The 6,281-nt window shown below is 43.5% G+C and overlaps 1 long non-coding RNA gene across 1 annotated transcript; it reads right to left on the bottom strand.

The window, feature by feature from the left end:
* Window positions 1–569: 569 nt before the first annotated feature.
* Window positions 570–4,839, bottom strand: LOC128348888 (uncharacterized). The gene is made up of 2 exons (XR_008318404.1): window positions 4,739–4,839; window positions 570–727 (listed from the first exon to the last, which is right to left on the bottom strand). It is a non-coding gene; the product is annotated as an uncharacterized LOC128348888 (long non-coding RNA).
* Between the last annotated feature and the right edge of the window lie 1,442 nt (window positions 4,840–6,281).

Here is a 6,281-nt window from a genome sequence, read left to right as displayed (position 1 = left end):
CGAGGATTTCTAGATGCCTTGAAACTTCAAACAGCAGGCTTCATTTAAGGTTATTTAACCTGGAATCATAGGTGATGACCTCCTCCTCTTCCTTCTCCTCCTTCTATATTGCTTTTGAACTTCCCAAGGTGGTTTGCATAGCAAAGTTATAAGAAAATTGGGACACTGATGGAATTTTCAATCAGGGGGAAAGGGGGTGTTATGTTTATTTAAGCATGGTTTAAAGTTTTCTAAAAATATCAATCTGAAGGGAAGTGTTGAACTGACAAGTGTGGCAATATAGAAGAGGAAAGAAATATAGAAACTTGTTGCAAAACAAAGAGGATACCTATGATGTGTACAGTTAGAATTCTGAAATAAAACACTAGGTTTTGTTTTGAAAAATACTAATAATGGCACTTCTAGAAAAACATAACCCACCACTATACCTGCAGAGTACTGAGGAAACAGTAAGGAACATAGCACCGATCTGCATTATATGATTTTTTAAAATGGAATTGATTTGGTATTTTTCAACAGCTCTTACAGCCTGCTTCATTTAATTGAAAGAAAAACATGTACACTGATAATGATAGTTCAATAATTAATTATAACTATGCTGATTTCATTTCAGTAGCATGCTGTGACGCATTTGCACAGCACTTTGAGAATATAGTCGCTCGCATTCGCCATGAGTTGGACAGTATGGTTGATGCAGGAACTTTGGAAGAGATGCCCAGAATAAAACCTGTGAAATCAAGAAATCGCAATCAGAATTTTGGGTTTTCGAATACAAACTGATAGGCATTTAGCACACAACATGCCTGATCTGACAGTCATCAAGAAGAATTGGGTTCTGATAACTGATATTGCAATCCCAGGGGACAGACGAATCGATGAAAAACAACTGAAGAAAATAACTAAATACAAGGACCTTCGGATTGAAATTGAGTGGCTTTGGGTAGGGATGTGAGAAACGTTTCGGATACAAAACTTTTTGTACCCAAAACAGCCTGTTTCGGGTGTTTTGTAGACAAAACAAAACACCAATTTTCCAGATCCAAAAGTTTTGTACACAAAACAAAACGTCCCTGTTTCGGCTACAAAACATTTTGTTGTTTCGGACCTCCATTTTGCAGTGATCTCTGAGTCAGTCTCCATTTTGTGTTTGACATCTCTTTGAATTTCCCACCCTTCCAGCCTTCTGATCGGTGACCTAAATCATGGGCTGACCTGCTGACGTTCCGCATTGGCTCTTTTGCTTCTTCCCACTCTTTACTGACCCCACATTGGCCAGGGGAAGGGTTGCTAACCCATGGGGTGCTGGGTTCTGTTGTTTCTGTGGTGTTCTGAGTGTAGATTCTCTGGTAGCATATGAGAGTGGATTCTTGTTTTTCACTGAAAATCTCATATGCTACCAGAGAATCTACAATGAACACCTCAGAAACACAAAACCCAGTACCCCAAGGGCTTGTGGGTATGGAGGTGGTTGGCACCCTATGTGCACTACACAACCCCTCGCTCTGGGAAACTCCAGTGCCCCCCAAGTGGAATTATGGGGTTGATGAAACCTCCATTATTCCCTATGGGAGAAATCTTAAAAGACACATAAACTTCAACAATTCACAAAAGATCAGCCCTTTGCCCAATGGAGAGGAGAAATGATCTTGTGGCTGAGCATGACTTGTCTCCATAGCTAAGCAGGATCTTCCCTGGTTGCATATGAATGGGAGACTTGATGTGTGAGCACTGCAAGATATTCCCCTCAGGGGATGAAGGCACTCTGGGAAGATCAGAAGGTTTCAAGTTCCCTCCCTGGCTTCTCCAAGATAGGGCTGAGAGAGATTCCTGCCTGCAACCTTGGAGAAGCCGCTGCCAGTCTGTGAAGACAATACTGAGATAGATAGACCAATGGTCTGACTCAGTATATGGCAGTTTCCTATGTTCCTAATTCTTTTGAGATAATTCTGGAAGTTTCCTTGCCCCCATTGGGCACTACCACCCAACACACTCCACTCTGGGTCATCCCTTTCCCCTTGATTTGCAGCGATACATTTGCTGGAATCCCCATTATTCCCTATGGGAAAATTCTTAAAGATGTGTAAACTTTAAAAAATCACAAAAAAATCAGCCCTTTGCCTAATTCCTTTGAAATTTGGGTGGTAGCTTCCACCCATTGGACACTACCACCACCATCCAATCTTTTTGCCCTGGGAGCTTTTTAAAAATCCAAATTGATTCGGATTAGGAAAATTTGGCTACAAAACAAAACAAGGCTGATTCGGATTCAGAAAATTTGTGTACAAAACAAAACGGGGGTGTTTTGATTTGGATACAAATCGAAAGAAGAAAATTCCAAAATGCACACCCCTAAAATATGTCTCTCTGTTACACTGGTCAAGGTAGATTATACCAAACTACAATTAAAATGCCAAAGATATTGTATGGCACCTGTTGTGTCTGTGGCTTAAATCCTAGCAGCAGGTCTCCAGCACCTTTCTGCCGTCACCCACCAAGCCAATCAGCAAGCAGGAGGGAAACTGCTTAGATCATGAGTATCCACTCAGGTGCAAGCTGGGCTGAACACTTAACACCTGATTCCAGCCTGCTTGTAGTCAGTCAGTCCACATTTGGCAAAGGGCAACAAGAGCATCTTGGCAAGGCACTCCCCCGCCACACTGGTGCCCCAATAATATGACACTTGAGGTGAATGCCTCATCTCATCTCATTTCATGCCCCAGGCATGAAATCCCAATTGATTTGATTAGGCAGTGCTAAAGTCCTATAGTTCCAAAAATGGCAGGGATGGGGCAAACACTTGTATTTGCTGAGGATATTTTGGGGGGCTTGTGAAAGCCCTTGGATGTTTATGAGTAGTTGGAAGAAATGCTTGCAAAACCTCAATCATTTTTGAGCCTAACACAGGGAAGTTCAGAAACCTCTAGAGGCCTTTGTCCAACTTAGGTTGATGCACCAGCTGTATATCAACTGGAGAATTCCTGGAGAAGGCAGATCTGACCACAGTGGCACGAGTGGATAGCTGCACTACACTACACTCTTTTGTGGGGTTGCCTTTCAAAAACAAAAAAAGGAACTAGCAAGTACTATTACATATGGATTTCCTGTTTCTTTTCCACATGCAGTTCAGGATGAAAACCTAGAGAGAAAGAAGCACACAAAAAAACCTCTCTGTGGGAATGGCTGCATACTCTTCAACGCTGGTGCTATGAATGTTGGAGATCCAGCTCCAGATGGCATCATCGTTTTGCACCAGTTACCCTAAGGACCACTAGGGGCATTGGGGGTAGAGATTGATAGTTAGGGTCTCCTTCTCTTTCCTGTTTATCTCTGCCTCTATGACCCCTCTATGGATAGAATGTACACAGGAACTTCCTGGGAGTGACTTCCTTCTCCTCCTCCCCAGGATGCTTCTAGCACTCTCTTTGAGCACCATGCTTCTTTAGGTCTCTCTGTGACCAACATGTGGCTGGCAGTTAGATATAGGTCTTTTCTATCAACATGTACTTCTGAATAAAGTAGATTAGTTTAACCTTACATGAATCTCCATGCGTATCATTTACAAGCTGTTGCCCCTGAGATCCTGTTAACTTCTGCTTTAATGGGAATGATTTAGCTCTTGAAATACTCTGCTATATAAGTAATTACCCCCAACCAGAGGTGTATCTAGGGAAAATAGCGCCTAGGGCAAGCACTGAAATTGCGCCCTTGTCCAAACAGGAATGATGGGACTTGTAGTCAACAATATCTGGAAATCCCTGTTAAAAGGAACACTGTACCATCTAGGCATGGTTGTTGTTGATCAAAACCTGAAAACATGAGCCATCTCTGTAAAAGACGAAACATGGAAGTTTCTTCTGTGCAGGTGTTGTGCAGAAACCCATGTGTAGTGACTGCCAGGGGCATAGCAAGGTTGGAATGGGCCAAGATGAGATGTTAAAATGGGCCCCCAGCCCCTCAAAGTCCAGGGCCTCCACACACCCCAGGCCCCCAAGGATTTAAGTCTGATATTTCAAAATAAGTATGCTGCCTGGAAATACATTTCACTGAATACACACATGCACACTTCACAGTATATAGTGATATACATTGAGTACTATATGTTTGTGCTACTTTTAATGCCTAGAACACACTAGAAACACTAATTATTAAAATGGCCTCCTCGCTGCAGATTAGCAAAGGAGACTTTCAACCATGCAGGGTGAGCCTATGTTTGTTTTCTCAGAATTCTTGAACAAATTTAGTAAATTTTGATTCCAGGAGGTTTTTCACACGAGGCTTTTAAAGCCCTTTAACACACATCTCCTCTGGAATGGAGGTGCTGCCTTCACATGTTGGCCAGATGTACCCTGAAGTCCTGTGAGTTATTGGAGAGCAGTTCACACACAAGAAAAATAAAATAAAATAAAATAAAAGCACAACACATGCTTCACAGTTCTCACTCAGACCTTCTGGGTTGCAAAACAACTTGAACATAAGTCCATTTATACATGAATGAATAAATGAATGAATGAATATAATATTGTTTGTTCCAGAAGTTTTTGTACTGTAATTTTCTGCCCTGAAACAAGCAACAGGCCTTTTTAGATAGTAAAAAGCCAGAAATTTTTCAATCTGTTTTAAATTAAATATTCAGAGACTTCTCAGTCTCTCCCCCCCCAATCAAAGCCCTATGGCAAGCAGATCCCTATATACCTGGGGTGGGGTGGGGAGTAACCACAAAAAGGAATTCACAGTCTACCTTGCAAAAGCTGTGTTGGATGGTCTGGGCAGAGAGTCTGCTGCAGAGAACTCTTCCATCCTGCCTCCTTCCTGGCTTGCTGGGGAATGCCAAGTTCAGGCTACACGGAGGCCTCTCTGGAAGCCCCACCCACCTGCCAATCAGCTGAGAGGCGGGGAGCGAAGAAGAGCTCTCTGCAGTTTGCAGGCCGCTCGGATCCTAGGCCAGAGCTGAAGGGCAAGGCAAGCAGGATGGCAAGTGGCTGAGGGGCCCTGGGGCCGGGCCGGTGGGCAATGGGGTGGGGGTGGCAGGGACTGGTGTGGCGCCCCCTCCTCAGTGGCACCTACCTGGCTGCCCCCCAAGTTCCACCCTTGAATGCAGGTGGTGTGCCTTTCTCTTGACAAGATGCATCCTTTCTTGCCTCGTTGCAGGCACTGTCATGGTTAGGTGTGCAGTGGCTTGTGATATCCATGTTGAGATCTGATTTGGCAATTTTGCTGAGCCAAGGCAAAGGGATGTGTATTAGTTGCTAGGCAACAGCAAGGGACTTTCAGCTGCTGATCTGTTGGCGCCCCGACCCCTGGGCCAAATATCCCATTTACTTTTGGAGTTGGCCCTGGGCTGGCATATATTGATACAGATATGAACTATTCCCTATCAAAAGAAAAGAGAGAAAGAGAGAGAAACTATTTGCTAAATGTGCTTTCAAAATTCAGTCATATCTCCTGGAGCTGTTTATTTCTCTTAAGTTAAAACAATTAGTAGACTAAATATTGGTCACTCTGGCCAGGAAATTGAATCCTTTTAAGAAAATCAATGTATGACCATCCAGTTAGCATAATGTTAATAAAACGTAATAATGGTGTCAGGATTACAGAAACTCTCTCTTCACTTTTAAAAGGAAACTGGCCTTGAAGATTGGATGATATTCCTGAATCATTGCCAGAGTATCAAGCTTGTTGCCTAGAGCTGTCTGAATCAGGCGCACCATTTGTCTGAAACACACCTCTTTGCATTACTGCATTCATGGGCACAGCACTCCCATGGTGATGTGTTGTTCTAGGTGCAAACACTCAGCCCAATGTATCCCATTAAGAAGGCATCTTCTGTTGATTCTAATGATTCTTCTCAGTGCATGCACAATCAGCCTCAAGAGCAAACGCATTCTTGTCCTTACACTTGACCATCTTTAAGGGCTCTTAGAGATGGTCAAGGACAGGCATTCGACCTCTGAGTTGTGTAGCTAATGCAGTGGTCCCTGCATTGTTGTCTTATTTCATTGTCATATCAGATCTAACATCTGCAGTGACAAGTGCTCTCTTTCAGGCTTTCCTTCTTCTCTCTTCTCCGGCAGAAAAACAGCCTGGAGGCTAAAGGTCTAATCTCATTGCTGATCCTGCATTTGGGAGGAGGCCTGCTATGTAGTGGGCCTCTTCATTCTCTTTCCCTGAAGTATCAGCAGGGATGGAATGCCCTGGGTGGAGGTCTGATACAGAGCTCTCATGATATAAAGGTGGTCTCCTTGGGTTCTTCTGCCAGAGTACAAGCAAGGCTGGAAGGTCCT

The sequence above is a fragment of the Hemicordylus capensis genome, chromosome 3, assembly GCF_027244095.1.
Source record: "Hemicordylus capensis ecotype Gifberg chromosome 3, rHemCap1.1.pri, whole genome shotgun sequence".
In the NCBI taxonomy this organism is placed as follows: Eukaryota; Metazoa; Chordata; class Lepidosauria; order Squamata; family Cordylidae; genus Hemicordylus; species Hemicordylus capensis.
The sequence above is the reverse complement of the archived record's forward strand: the minus strand, read 5'-3'. Positions and strand labels throughout refer to the sequence as shown.